This window comes from Rousettus aegyptiacus, unplaced genomic scaffold (assembly GCF_014176215.1).
Source record: "Rousettus aegyptiacus isolate mRouAeg1 unplaced genomic scaffold, mRouAeg1.p scaffold_m13_p_11, whole genome shotgun sequence".
NCBI lineage: Eukaryota > Metazoa > Chordata > Mammalia > Chiroptera > Pteropodidae > Rousettus > Rousettus aegyptiacus.
In genome coordinates, this window is record NW_023416286.1 from 3543472 (window position 1) to 3567246 (window position 23775).

The 23775-nt window shown below is 54.4% G+C and overlaps 1 pseudogene; it reads right to left on the minus strand.

The window, feature by feature from the left end:
- Positions 1-1279: 1279 nt before the first annotated feature.
- LOC118609905 lies at positions 1280-1398 on the minus strand (annotated as a pseudogene).
- Positions 1399-23775: the final 22377 nt, after the last annotated feature.

The window sequence follows — 23775 nt, forward strand, 5'->3', positions numbered from 1 at the left end:
CTTTTCAATTGGATGTACATCGGTCCACAGGTGTCAGGGGACAGATGTTCACCAAATGCCTAGCCCACGGGAACAAAACATCCACAAAACACAGAGCACATTTTCCCCGAGCATCAGCAACCGAGGAGAGCATCTTACTCTCTGATGTCATGATTTCTAAAAACGACTTAAAAAATTTCAGTGGCTCTCTACTATATGCCAAGCAGTGCTAGATATGGTGATAAAAGGTGAACCAAGCCTTGACGTATAAACCAATCCCCTTAGTTTGTCGGTTTTGACTAAGGAAGGGCCGTAACTGATTCTATCACTCCACAAGTCTTTCCGTTCTACTGGGTTCACGAGGCTCACCGAACGGACCCGACCCGCGTCAGGCTCCTCGCGAAGCTTACGAGCGGAACCACGTGGTTTCAAAGCCCTCGTCCCCTTTTCATCTTTGGGGCCAGCCAGTTCCCTTTCGGTCTTCGGGGTCTGTCATCGGAACTACCGCGACGTCACACGAGCCGATCCTTCTGCCGTGGTTTTGCCTCGTTCTAATCCCCTCGAGGCAAAAACTGCTGCCGACGCGACCGCCCGAGGCGTGAAAGGTGCGTGGGCCCCCGCGGCGTCACTCCGGCGCCCTCGGGATACACGCCGGACACGCCGCGCGCTCGCTGCCTTGCTCCCCTCACTCCCGTCCCTGTCCGTGTGTCCGTCCGTCCGTGTGCCCGTCACCAGTCACGCCCCGCCACGTGCGGCTTCCGAAAGGCCCCGAGCTTCCCCACGCCTGCCGTGTCTGGCGCAATCGCCAACTTGATCAACGTCCCCCTCCAATTGCTTAACTTGGAGAACACGTCGCGGGCCGTGAGGTTCGCGCCACGAACACCCACGAGCCCTCCACCGCCATCCGCCGCCGCGAACACTTTCCCGCACGGCGTCCGCGTCCGGCGCCGACCCCCACGCCCGCTTCTGCCGGATCCTGCGGGGGGGGGGGGGCCTTGCGGATGTTACGACCCCCGACGCTCAAGTTCGCCGGCTTGCGTCTCCCGGAGACACGACGTCCTCTTCCCTGACCACAGCACCACGCTCACGCTCAGGACATTCGATACTAGATTTTAATTGGAACGTAGAGTCAACATCCAAATTTCTCTGCAATGCACTGTTATCTATCTTCCAAGACGAGGCTCTAAGACACACACATGCACGTGCGCGCGCACACACACACACGCATGCACACACACACACACACGCACACACACACGATGCTGTAGGTGTCTCTCTTCCATCTTTTTTTTTTTTTTTGCGCCTACAGCACCTGGTCTTCCCAGGCGGGCTACCATCCCAGTACCAACCAGGCCCGACCCCGCTCGGCCTCCGCGATCAGACGGGTCCTGGCGCGTTCGGGGCGGCGTGGCCGCAGACCCTCTTCGTCTTCTCACGACCTTCGGCGTGGCTCCCTGCAGCCCTCCCCACGCCCTGTCGTACGGCCTGTTTCCTTCTCCGTGGGACCGGAAATTCGGCGAGACTCACTCCGGCCGCCCTCGCACGTCGCACCCTGCTCGGCGCTGGCCGCTGACCGGGCGGACACGGCTGCATGAGCGAAGGCGGCGTCCGGGGCCCACCCCGTACGGCCGGCCGGCACGTCCCGGAGCCCTCCGGGCACCACGCGGGTCTTCTCCGTGTCGCCTCGTTTCGGAAGCTGGCCCGGGGCCCGGCGCTGCTCAGGCTCCTGCCCGGTGCGGGCCGCACGGTGCGACCTCACAGCGCCGCGCTCCGCGGGCGTCCGGGGCTGGCCCAGGGCGACACCGGTGCCGTGGTGAACAGCTTCCCCGCGGAAACCGGCGGTGAGGTCTGCGGGGCCGTCCCGGGCCGCTGGGCGGTGGGGGCTCATGGCAGAACGCGTCCCCACTTGCGATCCCGGGGTGGTCGACTCTGAGGTGTGTTCTGCAGGGATCCTCAAAAACCCCTGCGGGGTCAGGCAGATGTTCATCCCAGCTGCCGAAGAGGAAGGGAGCCTGGGATCGGCTCTCCCGTCTTCCCGGGGTCATCCCCAGGGGCCACGGCCTCAAACGAGCCACCTGCCCCCGGAACCGCCCGGACTAACGCAGCGTGGTGAAGCGCAGGGGACTCAGGCTCGGGGGTCGGGCGGGCTCGAATGCGGATCTGGGTTCCATTATCCACCTGCTGTGACCTCGGGCTGGGGACGGCACTGCTCTGGGCCTCACCTTCCTCAGTTCATAATGAGGATAATAGTACTTCGCAGGACTGTGATAATCAGAGATTGGAAACCCCCCCGTATACTGTATGTGCGTGTGTCTGTATATAATATACGTAATGCATTATACAATGTCAACTCCTAGAATAGGACTTGGCTGCAACAAAGCAGGTGGGATGTCTGTCCGGCCTACGGAGACGCTGCCCCCCCCTTCCACTCCCGTTAAAACCTACTGCCCCTCCCCGCAGACCCCCAGGAGGGCGACCACCTGGTCCTCCCCTCTCGCCGTCGTTACTGGACTCTGAGGAGGTTCTTCATCTCGGCACATTCAACTTGAGTTCAAGAAACAGGCAGTTGGTTGAGTTCTCAGATGGCTTTAGCTGTAGCACGTAAACCCAAGATGAAGACGCAGAGAGGAGAGGCCGCGAGGACTGCGAAGAGCTCCCTGGGACCCGGTGGCCTCCAGTTCCGGGCCCTTCCGCTCCGTGAGGGCCGGAGCCGTTCCTACCCACCTCCCTTTTTGTGCACCGGCTAATCGTAGTCACTTCCATGAGCAACCGAAGTTCTACTCAATACACTGACTACACTGATACACGGAATAAACCACGCCTCGAATTATTATTTTTTTGAATTCCCATCCTAAAATTAGGAAAAAGACAAACCACATATTAAATCTGAATTTCAGGGAGAAACTCTTAATCCGTAGGTGAGAAACTTAGGAAAACTAGTAGGATACCAACGTCTCGTAGGAATGTGTTATCTTATTTCTACCTAAGATTTCTGAAGCTCTGGGACTGCAAAAGTCGCTTGAATTCAAAACCTTCTCTTCATTACCATAATCTCCACAGTCAAACTAGAATGTATAAGGATTATTGTGCTTGAAATATTCATCTGTGCAGATCTCACAAAATGCTCCGGGTTGCTTATACACTTCGTGGGAAATGAGACTAAGAAAAAAAAAAAAAAGATTCGACTTTCTCAAGGGGAAAAGTATCAGAAAGCTGCAAACGCCTTATAAAAAGCAGATTTTGGATACTGCTGCCGTATCAAAGAGCGGAAGACACCTCGAGTCTTCAAAGAGCGAATTCACTAGAATGATTTACTGAATCCTTAAGATGCCGAAATTAATTTGCTTACACGAGAGATTAAAAATAAATGACGTCTTATGCTATTTTTTTTTTTTTTAGCATTCTAGCCTTTTATGATTCTATGTAAATAGTTTAAAAGTGTATAGTAGGGAAAAAGTAAAAATTGTATAATGCGTTTTTGTAGGTAGGCTAAAAAAATTTACACTGAATTCCCCATTTTTTTAGGGTTATCTTTTCCCATGTTTTCATTTTTTTAAAAAAATATATATAAGCAGTGTTTCAATGGAAATAAGTCCCCCAATTCTAGTAAAAAAAAATTTCCCTGGCTGCACATCCATCTAAAGATGTAATCTCTGAGAATTTAATTCTAAACATAATCACAGTGGTCTTTAACACCAGTTCCAGGGGCCGAAGAATGGCACCTGGGTCATTTTGTGTTGTTATTTACGTATTTTTTATGTGCCTGTGTGCATGGCTCTCGGGCGGAAGACCAGCCTTTCCATCTCCCGGACACGCCCAGTGCCTAGCACAATGCCCTGAGCGAAACTGTGCGCTAGCAAGTGTGGATCGCAGAACCCTAGATTTACGGACTCATCTGGGAGCTCAAAGGGCTTTTGAGGTCATCTAACCCATTTCCCTAATACCATTCTACTTTACGAATAGCCAGGCTTTGCAGAAACACTTTGGGGGAAAAGAGGTGTCTCTATGCAGAGACGATTTCATTAACCATGACCGAGCTAATTATTACATACTTATTTCTTAAACTGAGTCAGGCTTTCGTCCCTTTTAAGAGTGTCACCCATCGGCCCTTGTTCTAACCTAGGGAATTACACAGAAAACAGATACGGAAGGAACGGGGTGCTGGGGAGAGAGCGAGACAGGAAGAAAAGAGTTTCCCCTCCACGCTCGGAGGCGGACTTGAAACTCGGGTCTGCCCATCGGTCTGTGTCCAAGCGGGTTCCGGGTCTGGGGGGGTACGGCTGCCCCGGGCCCCGGAGTTCCCCACGCCTGGCTCTCCCCTCTTTCCACACGTCTGGCGTATCTCGTGCACGCCGGAGAGGGAGCCATGCTAAAACTGTGATGACATAGATACCCAAATTAGCATCGCGCGACTTCCAAAAACCGAGCCTATGCACGAGCTATTTAAAAAAAAAAGGGGAATAATGGAGAGAGCGAGGTTTGAGTCTCGCCTTCCCCGGGGGGCCTCCTCAGGCGACTGCCCAACGGAAGGCCGTTCTGGTCACCTCCGACCTGTGGCCACCTGGACTCGTACCCCTTGCTGTCTTGAACACCTGACTACGCTTCTCAGTGGAAAGGTAACCATGAGAAAACAAAAAAAAATAAAAAATTCTCCATCCTCTATAACGTGCTGGGATTCAGTGTTTGCTCACTTGGCAAAAGTGAATGGTGCTGAATTTTAAGAACCTGTGCCTGTAGCTTGCATTTCATTCTTAGCCAAAATTACGGCGTTTGAAACCATTCGCTCACCAAGACCTCGAGAGGAAAAGATAAAAAAGATCACATAATTCACATTAAAAAAAGCGCTACACCTTTTTTTTTTTTTAAGATTAAAAAAAAAAGTTCAACCTTTCCGGCTTTAGAGAAACGTAAATCAAGACGGCTGGGCTTTCAGGAATACTAGTTCCCCACGGAGCACCTCGTCTGCCTCGAGCAGCTATGGACTATGAAATCTTGCTCCAAAGACTTTGCGACAGACACGGTCAGACCTTTCAAGCGTCCGTCCTGCAAGTACCGCAGACGTCCATCTTCGAAACCTGTTTTAGCTCAGCTGCTGTAGCAACTGGCTGCAGCTCGCAGGCCTTAAACAACAGACGTTCACGTCTCCCGGTTCTGGGGGCTGGAAATCTGAGGTCAGAGTCCAGCCTGGCCCGTTTCCGGTGACAGCCTTAGTGCTGGTTCAGAGGCTGACCTCTTGCGTCCTCGCACGGCCGGGCAGACAGGAAGCACGCTCTCTCGAGCCTCTCCAAGCAGGGCCCTGACCCCACTAACGAGGGCTCCACCCGCACGACCGGTCACCCCCGGAGGTCCGACCTCTGCACACCACCACGCTGGGGTTTGAGATAACGGAGTTCACAGCAGAACCACAGGCATTTCCATGTCTGTGTCCCCAGAGCAGAGTGTCACCCGGGCCAGAGTCGTGGGCACTACTTGAGAAGGTGTTGGAAATGCAAGTTCTTGGGCCGCATCCCAGGTCTGCTTACTGGATCAGCAACTCTGGCGGGGCCCCAGCCGTGAGGTTTTAACAAGCCCGTGGGCAACTCCGGTGAGGACCACCACTGTGGCCTGGCTCCCGTCCTCCAGGGAGCCCAGCGCTGGTCGAAATCTGGAACCCTGGCACGTGGCTTTTGGTAAAACATTGAATAAATGAATAATCTACACATTTTCCCAGGAAACTCTGAATCTCCCAGGAAACTCTGAATCTACAATTATTTTTAAAAATTAAAAATACCTTTTGAGTACTTCACTAGAACCTGTTTCTGGCCTTTGTCTCTAGGTACGAGCTCCCTAAATCATCACAATTCCGTGATTTCTGAGATTGGCACTTTGGACCAGAGCAGCCTTGTTATGGGGGGTCTGTGACCTACACTGTAGGAAGTGTAGCAACAACAACTTTGGTCTGCACCTGCTAGAAGTCAGGGGCACCCACAGGGTGGCGGGAATCACAATGGGTGGGGGCGGGGGGCAAAGTCACCCCTGTTGAGGACCACTGCCTTGGGCCATTCCTCACCACCACGAACGAGGCACCCGCCTCCAAGGCTGGCTGCCCCCGGTGCTGCAGGGTGGCCGGGGCAGGACACCGCGGGAGAATGGCTGTCTCGGTCCTGACGACGACGACCATCCAGGAAACGGCCGCGTGTCTAACAGGTTAGACCCCCAACCCCGGTCTCACTGCCGGAGTCTCAATGCTGAGCTTCGATGCTTCCTTGAGCGGCAAATTCGAACAGTCGGTCGGACTCACGGAATGGCGGAGGGCCGTCCACACCGTGGCGTTCACAGGTGAGCCCGCAGTGGGCTGCCAACTCTCACACCGGTCTACGTCTACGGAGCTACCTGTGGAAAACCCAATTTTTGAGAAAGTGGATGGACTTCGGTTTCGCACAGACGGGCGCCTGGACTGCTGCTCTAATAATGTGCAACCGAACTGAAAAAAATGTCACAGAAATGCACTTAAGCCCCAGGCTCTACATAACTACCAGCAGGATGCTGGGAAGGAGACTCTGCACAGAAAAAAAAAAAAAAGGCTAAAAATATCTCCATTTGGAGACGGCAGATTGTGACAGGCTATGTGACTGACAGTTATTAAACGATCGAGGCGATGACTAAGACGAACTTGCATTTCATTCACCAAAATCCCACGCGCGACGGTGGCTCGAGGAGAGCCCCAGGTCTCACTCAGGTGCTCGTACATCGCCCCCCGCAGAACCCGGGCCCGTCTACGGCTGGATGGGCGTGATGATCTGGTCGGCTCTCTCCCCGTACCCCGTGAACCCCGAGAGAGCGGGGGCCGCCGCGTTCTACTCTCCTGCCGCCCCGGGGTCTCGCTCAACTGGCACCTGTCGAATGAATAAAGAGGAGACCCCACGGAAGCTGCAGAGGAAGATGCCGGAAAGCTGGGGGCAGTGCCAGGGCCCCGCAGGGTCGCGCGGGTCGAAGGCGGGGCTCAGCAGCGTGACGGGTGAGGAGTCGGCCGGCTTGCGCTGACGTGAAGCTGACCGGCGAGTGAGCGAGAACGACTTTGTCGGAGTTTGGGGAACGAAGCTAAGTTTGCAGTGTGCTGAGGGAGGACCCCAACGGGCACCAGTTAGTGGGGACGGCCAAGCCCTGGCCGCTCTCTGGAGAAACGTGGACCTGGAGGGGGCGGAGCCGGGCCTGCGGCTGGAAGGAAACGTGGGGTGGGGACAGCTTTCCTCCCCAGGGGATGAAGCCGCCCCGGATGGAAGCCAGGATGGGCAGAGGGGCTGGGGCACGGCCCTGAGAAGCGGGGAAGGGGCTGGATCCGGCTTAACGGGGCAGGAGCACAGGCCTCCCCCCGGGGCCGAAATCACGGAGGCAAGCTGCCGAGCGTGAAGAAGGGGCCGAGGAGGTGCTGCACGCGGGCCGCACCCTCCGCTCCGCCGCTCGGCTTTCCCTGTGCAGCGGGAGGCAAGGCCCACCGCCAGGACCGTAGGGCTCGGAGCGGTGCAGACCCGGATGACTCCCGGCCCGGGGAGGCCGGGCTCACAGCTCCCAGTCCGCTTCTGCCCCTACAGTCGCTTAGACGCAGCAGGGGTCTGGGCAGCGGACGGAAGGGCAGCAAGACGAGGACGGCCAGGCTGGTGGGAGCTGACACGCACCCAGAGGCGGCGGCGGGAGCCGGGCACCCCGGGACTCGGGACTCACCGGATCCACTCAGCTGGAGTGCTTTCGGCAGGAAGCCACAGATTTAAGGGGACCGGGACATGTCCGCCAAAGGGCGCAGGGAGACGACCCAGGCCCTCGGGAATCAGGGAAGCCTCAGAATGGCGTGGTCGCCGGGCGGGAGCCAGCAACGATGCCCTGCCGCTCCGGACAAGGAGGCGACTCTGTCTGGTGGCACCGGGGTCAGGCTGGCGGCTGAGAAGACCCAGCCTGCGCGTGGGACGAGAAGGGAGGGGCCGGAGACCCTCTGGGGGCGCGGCACGCGGCGGTGGACGCAGGGAGCCTGCGCCAGGAGGCCGAGCCGCGGCTGGCGGAGACGTAGCTCGGTGGACCGGGTACGCCGAGGGCGGAGTGCTTCCAGAGGGACGGACGGAGGCCCCGTGAGGTGGCTGCCACACGCTGGCGACCAACTGGTGACGACGAAGGCTCTGAAGGCCCCAGGGGAGCCGTCGGCGCGGCCGTGCGGACGAGGACAGGGGACGCGGGGTGAGGATGTGGAGGTGTGCGACCCCCCCACCCCAGACACCCGGGCCAGCCACGAGAGGGCGGTGGCTGGGGAGGCACGTGCGGCCGAGGAAGACCGTTTTCCCGGGGCGGCAGGCACTTGCACATGTCTACGCGTCGTGGGGCGGAGCTCGCAGGTGCTGGCGACACACCTCCCCGTTGGCGGCGAGGGCTGGAGGCGGCCAGCGCACACGGAGAGGTGACAGGACTGTCCGGGGTGGGCTGGGGGCGGGACTGCCATGCTCGGGCAGGGCCAGTGAACAGTCTCCTGGCCGTGAGGACAGGTCGCCAATCCAGGAGGACATTCTGGTCTGCTCGGCTGGTCTCTAGCCTGGAGGACCCCAAAGGGCGAGGGTTAGGATGGACTCTGACGGGCACGTGACCAGCAGCCGGCGGAGACGACCGCGCCCGTAAGAGCTGGAACAGGGAAGCGCGTCCCAGGCCGGGGTGTGAGTCCGGCGCCAGCCTCCTGAGCCGGTGCATGCGGCCCCACGCAGCGGTGAGAGCGGGAACCCTGCCAGCCCCGCCTGCCGAGGGCGACTTCTCAAGCAAATTCTACTAGGACAAGGAAGACCTGCTTCAAGGTCAAAATAGATTCCTGCCATTTCCAGAAGCATCTAGAAGGTCTCCTGTTTAAAGCATAAGGGGACAGTCCCACAAATTTAATTTCTGATGGGGTGTCCCCCTGCACTGCCTGGTCGGTGTTAATGATATGGCCTGGCTATTAACGCTGAAACGTTTTATTTCACTTGGTACATTACAGCTATGCAGGGAAGAGGCCAGTATTTTTCTTCAAATCTACATTAAATTCTGGTAACCTACGACCTTTATTTTACGTTAGAGGTGTTTTTGACACAAGTGTTACATGGGAGAAACTTGTTAATCAATTGAGGATAAAGACATCTCCTTGCTAACAGAGATACGGTTTAAGGATTTTATGTATCCAGTTCATTTATTAACAACTTGTTTAAGCTTTATTAGCTGGTCTTCTACTCTATAACTGCAATCTTCTTTAGTTTACAAGGTAATGAAAATTAAAATAGTGACTGGAAAACCTATCTTGCTTTTCTGCAGTTTGTTTTAATAACTTCTGGGGAATTGTGCCTGAAATGTTTTAACTGTGGAAATAAACTTAATTCACATTTTTTTAGAACCAATTTTATTGAGATGATAGATTCTCAAAGGAAAGGCTTAAGACACCAACCATCGCCCTGTGCTTACAAAGATCTTTTTGCCTTCCATTCTGAAGATGGCTGGAAATAAGGTTTCGTAGGTTTGTGATAACTGAGAGGAATCATTTCTGTCCCACAGAAAGGTTCTGCTGAGCTTTTTCATTGTGGTCAGTGGTGGCAATATTCCAGAAGTCACATTTAAAGAATATACTTAGTACACTCAGCAGTTTTTCAAATTTGTACTTTTATCCCTCTAATATTTGTGATTGTGATTTATTGACCTGGTGGTATAAACGACCGTACTCTGTGATACCTCCTGGTGACATAAAGCGGGGGCCTGTCATCTTAAAACGCGGCAGAGGTCACTCGAGGCCAGTCGTGGCAACAATTCCACTGTGAAGGGAGTCGGTAAGCTGTCCCCTTGGTGAAGTACCACGGCCTGGTAAACGTAGCACACCGAAACGAATAGTGACGGCTACATTCAACAAAGCACACGGGCCTTGCTGGGCGTGGCGCGATCTCTCTCACAGATTGCCTTTTATAGATAATACTCTTGACCCCATTTGAGAGGTGAGGACATTTTGGCTCAGGAAAGCTTATGTAAGTTACATAAAAACGGCGAAATAAGTGACAGGCCTGGCACTCGAATGCTGGGACGGCTGGGTTCGCATTAAGCTTCCGTCCCTGAATTTACGTTAGGTCCGCACCCACCCCTGACCCTTTAAAATAGCGGTTGGCCCAGTGGTCTACACGGACGGACGAGCCATCGGAGGTAAACGCCTGCTCCCGCACCGCGGAAAATGCCAGTGGTCTGGGGGTCCTGACTCCGAGGGTCTGAGAAAGGAAGAAACTGAAAAGCAGGCGTAGCCCAGGGCAGCAGGACCCCAGGGAGAGCTGTCATCTTTCTGGGTTACTGCCCGGGCCCGAATCGTGCGCCCCCCAAACTGCCCGAGGATCTCCTCCACTTCATAACGTTGCCTGAAGTCTTACCCAAGTGGGGCTTCGCCTGGATGCCATCTCGGTTTTCAGTGGGGACCTCGCGACGTTGCAGCAGCTGGTTCGGGAGGCCTGGGGAGGGGCCCGGAGGCTGCATTTCCAGCACGCTGCCAGGTGACATGCCGCTGCTGGCCCTCCGACCGCACCTGGAGCGGGGGTGCTGCGGAAGATGTCTGATGCATACTCCGGCTGCCCGCGTGGCTGCTCTCATGGGAGAAAGCGCCTCTTTGTGAATCATAGTGGCGGGGAACGGTGAGTTGAAAACTAGCCTTAGGATTAAAGTGAGCTCCTCGCTCACTAGACTTGGAGCGACCGAATACCTCGCTCTCCTGGGCCCTGGCGAGCGGCGTGGGCATGTGAACTAGGTCTGGCCGACCGGGAACTTCCTTCCAGGGCCGTGACCCTTGAGACTACATCACAAAGACGCAAAGACACTTTAGAAACATTCCCCAGCTCGGGCGGCACTGGCAGTCCAATGTCAGTGGGACCCGGGGCAGCGTCCTGTTCCGCCTGACCACTCCCTGGCTTAGCTGCCCCGCTCTGCGAAGTGGCCGCCCAGCACACGAGTGCCCGTCCACAGCCCTAGGCCCCAGGCGGGAAGGGTGACAGTCGTTTCATATCAAACAGTGCACCCTGCTTTTCTTGGGTCCAGGTACAGACTGAGAGGACAAACTCGGCTTCTCCACGTGCTGAAGTTCAAAGTTGGCATTTCCTTAGACGGTGCAGAGCAGAGGGGCCGACGAGCCTTTGCTGCCAAGGGCCCGAGTGTCCGTGTTCTAGGACTTCCGGGCCACGGACGGTCTCGGTCGCTGCTCCTCGGCTCCACCAGCATAGGGCGAAGGTGGCCTCAGACATGTGACCCAACGAGCTGTGTTCCAGTCAAGCTTCGTGGACCCTGAAATTGCGGAGTTTCATATGCTCTTTACGTGTCGCGAAATAACATTCTTTTGATTTCTGTCCAGCCATTTATAAAGGCAGTAGCCACCGTTTCGGACGGTGGGCCAGGTGAAGCTAGGCGGTGGGCGGGGTTTGGCCGCAGTGACACCTGGATCTGATGTATACCAACAGAATTTTCTCCTTGAAACGAGGCCCTTATTTCTTCTTACCAGAAGAACAGGAAGTTCCTCTGAAAAATGAAGAGTGGATACCTACTCAATCTGGCATTTAAATCATGTCATTTCCTTTCTCAATATTGTGATCGTTATGGAAATCAGTTACAGCATCTTAAAAGTTGAGCATGGATGGAATACACTAAATAATTGGCTGATTTAAATATATCCTAAATAGGAACTACAAATGCAAAAAGGGGATAACGTAGTAATTACTTGGAGGATATCTTGGTCTAGAGAGAGAGCTGATGAACACATGAGTTTTGATTTTTAAAAAACTGTGTAATGCTATTTTCCTAAGCAGCTCGCTGTGTGTATCGGCAGGAAATTTTATCATACGACTTACAACTAACTCCCTGCCAGCCTCGATTTTGTTCAGCTGACTACCATTCGGAACCACTGCAGGGAGAGCTACCAGGATCGGATTCTAAGTGTCCGGCAAACTGACCCGGAATTAACACTGTCTTTCCTCCAGCCACGGGCCACGCTACTGTGAATAAAATTAGGTGATTTTGCTCCTCGTTCAGCCCTTGTAGGCAATTTCCAGTGCTCCACAGAGCAAAACCCAAAATATCAATACTAATCCCTCCGTCACTCACTTGTCAGCCACATTTCCACGGGAGACCCGTGGCCCTGAGACACACACGGTGCGCGCCTGCCACAGGGGGTGACGGGCGTGGCACTGGTGGGGGGGACGCGCCCTGCCAGCGGGCGGTGTCCTCTTCACTGCCGGGAACGCCCGTCCCAGCCCCGCCGAGCGATGCGCGCGCCGCTCGCTCACTGCCTGCTCTTCGCGCACACGGTGCCTGGGCCCCAGAAACCAGGGGGCACTGGCGTGGCGGCCTGGACAGGGCCCCGCGGTCACCTGCGGCTGAGGACGGACACCTACCTGGGCGGCGAACCTTCAGTGGTCCCATGGCCGCCCTGGCGGTAGCACTGGTGGCCCCACGAGCTGGAACCTTCCGTGGGTGGGGCCTTCCTGGACCGGGTCGGCCCCGTTCTGCCCGGATGCTGGTCCTCGCTCTAGCACAGGACATGATGCGGAATGGCGGGCCTCCAGAAAGGTAGGCCTCCCCGCCGGCACCTGGGGGAGTGACCTTAACTGGAAATGTGGTCTTGGTTTTGGTGTTCAAGATGTGGGTAAATTTAGGCTGTCGAATGAGATCGTCCAGGACACAGTGTGGGCCCAATGTCCCACGACGAGTGCCCTTACGAGAGAAGGACAGAGGGAGACTTGAGATGGACACGGGAAAGAGAGGCAGAGAGTGGGGGACACACCTGCAAGCCAGGGCGTGCCGGTGGCCCCAGGAGCCGGGACCGACGCACGGGGCCGTCCTCCCTGAGAGCGTCCGGCAGGAGCCGACCCTGCCTGGAGTTTGGACTTCTGGGCAACTTCCTGTTGTTTTAAGTCACGGGTGTGCGGGTACCTGTCACGGCAGCACTAGGAAACAAACTCTCAGCATGACCGGGTCGGAACGGATCCTCTGAGGGCCTCGCCGAGTCTGCAGGAGCGAGAGGCTGGTCGAGGGCCGTAGTTCGGGACGCAGCAGGACAGGTGTGTGACGACAGGGGGCTGGGGGAGCCCCCCCCCCCCGAGGGCGTAGCATTCCTACCTTCATATTTAGAGATTCCGCCCGTACTCCCTGTTAAAAGTGAATTTTTCTGAAAGAAATGGCACCTTATCTTGTAAGTTAAATGCATCCATTTTACTGTCAACAAGTCCAGTTCTGTTTCCATTTGTAGCCGTTTGGTCCGCACTCCTCTATTCTCTGCAATGAAATAAGCCCCTGAACACGCGCCGTGTCCAACCCCTGCAGAGTCCCCTGGGAGGGGGCGGGGGGGGCGACATTCCTTCACACCGGAGGGCCGAGGCGGCGATGCTGGCGTCTGCCTCCGACCGCGTGGCAGGGCCGGGCTCCAGGCTGCTCTGAGTCTGACTCCCAGACCCCTTCTGAGCCCCTCACACCCGCGTCGCCTTCAGACAGTGTGGTGTGACGGCCACAGGGTGGACGGCACAGGTCACGAGGTCGGGGAAGGGGAAGAGCCGGGAGGGAGAGATGATAAAAAAATATGACAAAAAAGGCTCTCGAACACCAAAACCAAATTTACGTCCATTACAAGTTGGACCAGTTCTTCCGTTAATGAGGCCGAAGGTTACATGCATTGCATCAAGGCTGGACGAAACTAAGGTCACCTAAGCTGCGTGAATGACCACCTGCTCCCACAACCTGCCGCGTTTCCAAACGCACAGGCCTGATCAGAGGGCAGGTGGGACAAAGCGCCGTGGATGACCTCCGAGCCAGCGGATTCCCGTCGGCAGGGGCCGTCCACCTCCCGTTCACAGGGCGAAGCCCCGATCGCCCGCCAGCGGAGCTCTTTGGGGGAGGGGCCTTTTGGGGGGTGACTAGGCGGAGCCCTCGCGAACGGGCCTGGTGCTCTCATGGGCGAGGGGGTCGCTCCCCGCGCCACGTGCGGACGGAGCACGGTGACAGCCTGCGAGGCAGGGAGCGTGTTCTCCCCAGAGACCGAGCGGCCGCTGGTGTCAGGCTTCCGGCCTCCGGAACCGTGAGGGCGAGGCCAAGGTGTGTTGTTCGGCCACCCCCGGCCCGGTGACCCGTTACGGCAAAGTCACGGCACTTCACCTGCGTGTGAAGGACAGCGGGGTCCCCACGACTCACGGGCAGGGGGAGCAAGAGTGAAAAGGAAGCCCGAGGCGTGGCGTAGGAGGGCGGCCCGCCTGCCTCGATGCGCAGGCTGACAGAGCAAGCGGCGGACGATTCGAATCCTCCTTCTTTCAGAAAAGCCCTTGGGGGCTTCCAGACGGCAGTGGAGACCCGCAAGTGTGGCTTCAGGGCTGCAGGGGGTTCTCACTTCACTCCGAGTCCCAGGAGACCTGTTTTTCACCATGAGCTTCTGCGTCTTGTCCGAGGATCACTCGGTTTTCACAAAGCGAAGTCGGCACGTGGGCAACATGGTCAGTGTGCACCGCAGGCTGACACGGGGCTCTGCTCCCGTCCCCGCCGGGGGACGGGGCCGTCGGACGCCCAGATCTTTCTACGCTGTGTGCGTCTGAGTTTGCGTGGGGCTCGCCTGTTCACCCACGGCGTTAAATAAATGCTCTGCTTCTGACCCTTTTAGGGACGATGGGAATAAAAGCAGTTTTGGCTCCTTCTTCATATCAAAGAAAGTTTACTCCTCGATTATTAAAGGATTTTATTAAACACCCATCTTTCTGTGCCACTGTGCTAGACCCATTAAATAGATAAGGCCTGTGCTACGTAGAGATGATTATGTAGTCCATATATTTTTTGGGGGGAAGGGGGGTGTTCTGATATCATGCAATTTCCTCTTCTTAAAAATAAAGGCAATTTTCATATTCTTGTAAGTTTTCATGTAAATTAATTCTCAAAAAATAGTACCGTGGGCCCTTTAAAAATAGTCTTGTTCAAAAGTCAGCCTCATGAATAAATCCGAGTATTCATTTCAAGTTATATTTTCATAAATTCAAATTTAAAACAGTAAGAATAGCTGGAACGTGGTAGAAAAATCTCATTCTGACTAGAAATGCACAGTCACAAGGAAACGTTTGACGTATATAGACATTTAATTCCGTGCTGTTTTCTGATCGACTGCGGCAGGAAAGAGCGACGTGGGAAGCCCGACGTGACAGCGTATAGGAGCGGCCGCCGTGTGCGGAGGGAAGTGCCCGTCCAGGATTAGCGGAAAACAGCGAGGTTCTTCCACGGATGATTAAGCTCAATAAAAAACCTCCATCTTCTGTCGATAGCATGGTATCCTGTGGTCTTGAAGCCACAAAGAGGTTAATGAAAAACATTTACATTTCTCCAGGTTCGGCGAGGACTAGGAGGGTCGAAGCAGAGAGTGAAAACAGTTCAAGATTAGTAAAAAGGGTTAGTAAATATATGTATTATATTTTGCAAGTATTATTTTATTTTTTTATATTAGAGTAAGAGTCAACATTTACAGTCTGATCATTTTGGTGAGTTATTGTATGCATAATAATTTTATGGACAACTGCTTGTATCTGCTCTCAGTAAACCGACGCATCATGAGTCGAGCTGTATGCACTGGGAGACTACACCTGAGACAGCTTCTGTGTTGACAGTTACCTGCAGAGCAGGCATGACTCGGGAAGATACAAAATCAGGCCTAGTTCTGCAAGCTCATGCTGTGACTTCAAAGGACTTTGAGTTAGAACTTGAAGAACGAATGTGATGTCACCAGGCATGAAACGATCCCAGGACTCGCGAAGAGTGTTCGGGGTACGCGGCGTTGATGAAGACCCCGGTGAGGAAGCCCCTTTCTGTCCTCACATGTCAGCAGCAGGCTGCAAGGATGTAGTGGATAAAGTGTTTGTCTCGGCCTTCAGAGACCACTCAGTTATGTTTCATCATGGCATAAAATTCACTTAATTTCGAAGGCAATTCTAAATGCAAATTCTCTACCCTATTGATGGAAATTGGGCTGGCTTTGTTTAGTATGAAACAATTAAAATTAAGTAATATATCTAATTAGCATTATGTCAGCAAAGGCAACTTCACGATTCAAGACTTCACAATCGCGGTTAAGATCATCTTAAAGCAACTTCGTTAATTAACTGACATCTCCTTTAACTTCACATCTGCCTTTTACTTCTCAAAACATTTTTTCTAGTATTTCTCCAGGGCAAGCCATCAGAAGTGTCAATCTTGGATCAACGAACTCTGCCAGTTCTTAGCAACTCCGGTAGAAGGCTTAAGGAGAGTCAGTGAAATCCTCACGCACTGCTGTGTTCCCTTACTCCGCAGACCACACTAGAGAACAGGTAGCTACAGGTACTATTTTAAAAGTTTGGGTAAATAACAGCGACCACAACCGCGCTTCGGCAGTTTTAACAAAACTTAAAGCGTTCCTTTAGGAAAACGCAGAGGCCTCCCACACTCTTGGCCGAATCTCACAATTATCTCAAACTGAACATCAGTCTAGTTTGTTACCTATAGATGCTGACAGCTTCGGCTTTGGGTGTCAGAATAGCTATTGTTTCGGTGGTATGTCAACATGGGAATTTCTACAAAGTGATTAGTTATGGCTGTAACTTCCATTAGACTAGCACTAGAGAAATCGAGAAGGTGCGTTTCATTAATTATGGGAATGTGACTGAGAGTTCTTGGCGGGGGGGGGGGGGCTCTGAATTTCAGACGAAGGCATTTTTTTGCAAGACAGACTCAGGCTCGGCTCCTTGCTAGTCTGTGATGCAGGCTCCTCCAAATGGCAGGAGAAATGTATTACTGTTTAGAAATTCCGGAGGAGTGCTACAACTGATAGTTCTGTAGAGATGAGAACAAGGCAAAAGGAATATGTTCTTAGGAGAATGGTCTTATTTAAAATAAAAACACTGTGACGACTGCATACCAGGACAGCTTCTCTATAACAGTGAGTCCATTAGGGACACTGTTTAGATATCGGCATTTTATGTTTTCAATGTGGGGGGGAAAAAAAAAAGAATGGTTTCAAACACAACATTTTTGTGTATAACTTAACAATATTTAAAATATGTAATTAGGACACTAATAAACATATTTGACAAGCTTTTGGTTATGCACGAAGCACGACCATTGTGAAAACTGTCAGCTACTCAAAAAGTTCATGTGACGATAGTGACCAAGTTAATACTGGAGGAGAAAGGGGGAGCCGCAGGGTTCCAGCCTTGCCGACGGGGAGGACTCAGGGGTGCGGGGGGCCGCGAGCCCGCTGCCGCCCGCCGGGGCGCACGCCTGCGGGCCTGCGCTGCGCGCGGGGCGCCGAGAGCAGACATGTCCACGGCTGCGCTGCTGATCTGTGGCCGTCCGTCGGCACGTCCCTCTGGCAGCACCAGCCACCTCCGCCGCGGTTGTTCGCGAGTGTGCCTTGTCCCTCGCCTCTCCGCTCTTCCCGGCCCCGCTGCCGGAAGGCCTGTCTGATTCATCATCGTGGCCCAGTGGCCACACGCTGAGTCCGGGCACGTAGAAGGTGCTCAACAAACAGCTGCTGAGTGAACCCTTACGATAAGAGCACTACGTGGATACGACCCCCAGTTAAAACTTCTTCTTAATGCTCTCCTCAATGGATAGGGCGCATTCATTTACTGAATGTTTACCGAGATCCCCTGATGACAGGACCTAGGCTGGGCTGGGAACGTCACCACGCGTGGGAGAAGCTCCCGCTCCGTCGTTCGTCCTGACCGGCGCAGTGTTACGGACCTGAGCTTTCACGAAACGCCTGCAGTGCTAAGGCTCCTTCTTCGGGGCGACCTGCGCCACAGGCCACACCAAGACTCCGAAACCCTCTGAAGCTGCGCTTTGCCCGGTCCATAGTTTTGCCGAGGGCTCTGCCTGATGTTACACCACGATGCTGACCGCGTGTTATCGAGCCCTTCGTACGATGTTTGCACACGCCCAGCTTGGTTTATTTTTATTATTATTATTACATAACATACTCTTTGTGATACACACATACCACGCTGAAAATTCTGATGATGCCTAGTCCCAGAGTGGTGTTCGTTAGCAAATCAGTTAGTGTGCTGTGTAATTCTATCCTAATCAGCTTATTAAAATCTACCAAAAGACAAAGCAAGAGTATCTTTATGGTTCGTATATATTATTTTAAATGTCAGCTCACACATTTTCAAAGTACAGAGTTATAAAATGGAAAAAGTAGTCTTGTTTTTCAGTCAAATGCATGCTTGCTTAGCTGGCGAAAAAAAAAAAAAAGGCAAGAAAGCATTTAATACGCAAGCCAAGATGGCGGCTAAACCTGCTCTAATTTTTGTGTCTTTTAAAATTTGGATGTGACGAATACAAAAAGCCAGCCCACATGTCCAACGCTGGCACTCTGGAGTGTGCTGACCCCGTTGAAAGACATTCGCGGGGCCACAGGTTTACCTGACAGCGTTTCCACCGGCGACAGGCCTCGCGGTCTTACAGAAGGATTCTGTTCTGTTCATCGCCACTACCTGAAGCACGTAACTCGTGCTTTGGTCACAGTACAGACAGCATGTGCTTCATTGATTGAATTATAAGGTAAGCCACCTTTCTGACGCCTGCAGAAATTCTCGCTTAGGGAATCCACGTGGTTGAAGACAACTGTAACATCCGGCCACGGAGAACGACGTTCCTCTCTGTGTAAGCAGTCTGTCAGGGTCAAGCCTGTAAGATGATACTGATTTAAAAATGACTTTCTAATAATACAGTATTGCTGTATACCTAATATGGGGTTAGTCGATGATAGAAAAATCATAGAAAGCAATCTCATTTTAAAAGGTGTGCCCAGGGCATAAGAGGAGACCCTGGCAACGTGCTGTTTCCACTCTAAACACGGCGGAGATGGAGCCTCTGCCTCGGTCGATTTTCGTATCACTATTCGAGGGCGACTCTGTTCTCTCTCCTCGTGGACACAGCTTTAGACATTTTATATACTACGTCTTCCTTCCCCCAAATGCGTGTAATAAAATTCGGATGCTTCTTTCTATACTCTAGTGTAATTTTTTACGATTTACGTCTTATTTTCGATCCCCACAATGATGGACGGACTTGATCTGATAGGTTGTGAAAAGCACTGGACGGACATCAAGGGGCTTGGGAGGCCTGAGTTGCGGTTCTGCCTGTCCCGTGCTGGAGACACGTCGGCAGGTTCTGCGAGGCCTCGGCCTCCTCTCTGCAGAGCGGGGGCCGTAAAATCCCCTCTCTGGTCCTCTCAGGCAGTAAGCTGCTGCGATTCTGTGACCGCTTCCCCCTCTGGCCCAGGAGTGCACATCTGACGCGGAGGCTGTGGCGTTGAGCGCTAAGGCCCCGCTGCCTGAAGCCCTCTCTTCCTTCGCATTCGGGGATGAAGGCCCGTCATCTCGTAAGCGGCCCTTTGCTGCTCTTCTGCCCACCTCGGACGGTCCTAGGTGGCACCTTGCTTTTCACTACACGCATCTTCTCCAGGTGACCAGACCGAACCCGAGGCCTGATCAGCCGCCGTCCCCAGGCCAGTGGCTCTCCTCACATCAGCCAGTGTCTCCAGGAGGTTCTCCAGGGGCTTCTGATTCGCTGTAACCCAGCCCCAAGCTGCTCCTTTTCCTGTCCCTTGTGAGAAGCCCGAGAGTCATGCTGAGCAAATCCGCCGCCGACCTGCACTGGTCTCCCGTTGCTGGTGCGCCCTGACACGTGTAGAAGGAATGAATGCGCGTCCACAGGTCGGGCCATCTGCTACGAGGGCAGGGCCACCCGACTAGGGGGAAAGGAACAAACGCAGGTGACGAGGTCCCCGTACGCGCAGCAGGGACACGACACCAGACCGTCCGTCCCCGGGGCCGAGACTTCATTTCTGACCCAGAGAGACCGTGAGAGAAGGCAGCCTCTTGCAGATAAGGCACCTCATCTCTTTTAGACTGTTTTTCACCTGTAAAAATAATTTCATAGCATTTCTCATTGAAACAAAAAAAGTCCTAGTACAACGCCAGAAATCAGAAACTTAGTAGGTGTTCAAAAGAAATATTAGTTCTGCGTTATTAGCAAACACCCGAGTGGTTCTAACCCCCAAATTAGCTCTCGCTTCTTTCCATTTATTTAACTTGGCCACCTCCTGTCACATATTTCAGTGCTGAGAGAGGAGGAGCTGTTCCGCTGACCTTGTGAAAATCGTCAGACACCCCCGGGGGGTCTGGACTGGCCCGGGGTTCAGGGCTGGGCGTTAGCTTTGGTTCGTTTTATGTATCAATTCGGCCATCGATTCGCGTTAACTGAATCCCTAAGAGAGTAATTTTCAAAGAAGGTCGATGTACTGATTTCTAATAAGAGAAAATGATTTAGCCGCAAATTTTCACCGAGCATCTCCTGCAATCCGGGCAACGGGCCAGGTATGTGGGGACGCAGATCCAAGCATTTGCATGAGATAGCTGTCCCTGGCCGAAGGACATTCTCGGGACTCACTGCCTGGCACCACACTTTGCACAAAGATATCTGACAACTACTCTTCGAGTGACCGTAATACCACCCAAGAGGCAAAGCTGGGTTCTTGAGCATTTCCGTCACGTTTTCCCTCTGACGCTGCCTTTGCCTACTCCCCAGGACCTTCCACGCGGCCAGTCGCCTTGTCGTTGTAACTGAGACACCATCACCACCGGCTACACACGGCCTTTCCTGCTCCTCGGCGTTTCCGCTGCGGACGAAGCAGACTTCGAGCAGGACGTCTACCTGCCCAACGTGAACACAAAAAACAGGCAACGACGAAGCCTTTTCTAAACACGCAAAGAGGGACTCGGATCCCAGCGGAACCTCATCACTTAGACCACCTGGAGCAGCGGACACATGACGGCTCCTCAGTCACAGCCCATAAACGCCACGGGCCAGGCTCGGGCCACAGCGGAGCAGTGTACCAGTGTGACAGGGCCTAGAGGGCGCTTCGGCCACAATCCCGCCCGCTGCTGGCTCTGTAAATAAAGTTTTATTAGAACACAGCCATTCCCACTCATTTTTCACGCTAGGACGGCAGAGCTGGGTAGCGGGCGCACAAAGGCTGACATGTTTACCGCCCGGCCCTGCCCTCGCTCGGGCTGCCCCACCAGAACACCGTCGATGGGGTGACTCCCAAAGAGCAGGTGTTCCTCGCTCACCATCCTGGGTGCCGGCAGCCAGGGTCTGGCGGGGCCCCTCTCCCCGCCTGCTGACTCCCTGCCATGTCCTCACGCAGTGAAGAGCAGAGGCGGGAAGCAAGCCCTCTGGCCGCGTAGTAGGGCCTGACCCTCACGACTCATCTAACCCTAATCACTCCCCGAAGGCCCCCCCCAATGGCGCATTGCCAGGCAGGGCTCCCACACTGATCTGGGGGACACGAACCCTCGGGCTAAGGGAGACCCTTCACGGGGTTTGCTGCTCCTTGGGGAGCACGCGCATTCCTGCTGAGGCTCTGAACCGCATGTGTTAGTAGCCAGCCAGGCAGGTGACAGTCTGCAGTGGAAACTGAGGTCCCTAACCCGGGTTTGGGCTCTGCCAGAGGCCGCCTTAACTCCGCAAGGGAGACACCTGCAGGCAAAGTCGCACCCCTCTGCAGGAGGAAGTCAGCCCACTTCACCCCGAGATCGAGGGCTTGGCTCTGTCCTCCGTCTGCTACCTGAGCCTCCGCGACGCCTCTTCTAGGTCAAGGCCGCTTTCTTCGCCCCTCCGGGGAGGTGGGGGCGGTGGGGGGTGGGGAGACAGTGCTCCCCGCAACAGGAGTGTGCTGTGATTCTCAACAGCCTCGCGCCAACGCTGAGCCGCGGGCCAGGGCGTGGAGCAAAACGAGACGGGGGAGGAGCTGGGGGTCGGGAGCGGGGCCGCCTCCGCGTGGCACGCTCGGGGTCCCAGGAGCCAGGCCCTGAGACAGGATGACATGCAGGTGGCCGACGAAACGGCGGCCTCTGCTGGGCCGGGCCTGCTGCTCCCCGTCCCCTCCCCTCTGCAGCCCAAACCTTTAAAAATCGTTTGAAAAATACATTACTCTTTAACTAGAAAATGAATTTCTTGATACCATTTAGGTGATTTTAAAAAACACACACCAAAATGGGAAGAAGTGATGGAGTATTACTGTCCCCGAAGGAGGGGACGCAGCCGCTTACATGGGTTTGCCTGTCTGCCCTCTGACATGGCGCTGTGTTAGGATGGGGCCCCGCGGAGCGTTTCCGGGGGACGTGCCGACGCCCTGTCCCCGACGCCCACATCCAGTCCAGCGGCATGTCCGGAGCCAGCCGGTCCCCACCAGCGCCACTGCCCGGGCCTCGGGCGGAACTCCCAGGATCCCTGGCCGTGTCGCCGCGGGCGCCTCGGCTCGGGCCTTCCTGCCGCTGATCCATCGTCCTTCTGGACACAAATCTCACCTCGTCCCTTCTCTGAATAAAGGCTGTCGACGGATTTCTGTCCACAAAAGCCCAAATCCATGTTCGTTCCCCAGTCGGCAGGACTCAGGGTCCCAGCGGCCTCTCCACGCACGTCACTCCGGACCCGCGACCCGCCGGGTCGGCCTCGCCGCGTCCACGCCGGCCCTTTTCTCAGCCGTGACCCTCATCACTGGGACTTCACTGGGAGGTTCTCGGGTCCCCCCTGCGATGTCGCGCAGTTTTTTCTTTGCAGCAGCGCGGGCGCTGTGCTCCGCGCCAGGCCCCGCCGCCCACCACGCTGCATTCTCCGGGGCAGAGGCCGCGTCACCCCTGTGTCACCGGCAGCTCACATGGAGCCTGGAACACGGCAGTGCTTAGTGGAGCTCTGCTTATCTACGTGTTGTGAAACATTCTCCCTAGGTAATTCCCCTCTCTCAGCAAAACACATGTGCTCTGATAAGTAATTAACTAAATATTGATTTTTCCAGGTGTTTCCCAATTATCTAAATAAAATATTTACTTTTTTGGCCAACCGGAAGCATTACATTGAAAAGTGTAGTAGCAACATCCGCCCAAGTGTGTCTAACAACGTGCATCCGCTACTAGACGGGGCACATGGAGCGTTTTCATTTATAAAAAGCAATGAGATGCTCAAACTTCAAGCCCAGTATAAAATATACAGTTGACTCTGCAGAGGCTTTTAAAGTGTGAATCTCTTTTAACATAGCAAAACTCCAGTCTCCGTAAGTTGAAAACCGACTGCTCGCTCATTCCTATCCAAATACCAATACACAAATACGATCTGTCCAGTCCCGGCCCAAGGGGAAAACGGTCCTGTGGCCCTCCATCGCCAGCTGCCGGCCCTGCTCCTCTCCTGACAGCAGAGCTTCTGAGGTTGCCCCTCAACCCACCTGCCGGGGCCAGCCCCCATGGGCCGCAGCCTGGCGCCCTCCGCAGAGCGCTTCGGGGGAGGCCGTCGGCGAGGCCACGCTGCCAGCTCCTGCGGACGCTCCCCGTCCTCCTCTTCCCCGTGTGGCAGAAGCAGGCGGCACAGCTGTGAGGCCCCCCGGAAACACTGTCCTCTGGACTTTCAGAGACGCCCACGATTACTGTCTCCCTCCTCCCCGATCAGCTCTTCCGTCACCTTCTTTTCCTCTGACCAGTAAATGCAAAGGGCGACTCAAGGACTGGCCCCGCTCACTCCCCCGTCCTCTCTGGGCCTCTCCTCGGGGACCTCGTTCAGTCCCAGGCCTTACACACATCTATATGCTGAAAACCCCGTTACATCCCGACTTTTCTCCTGGGCACTTTCAAAATCATCGCTCTATTTTGACATAGGCACTTGGACTTTAATAGGCAGCTCAGTGTGTTACAAAAAGCCCAACATGATGTCCTCCCCTATCTATTCCTGTCCCTAGTGCCT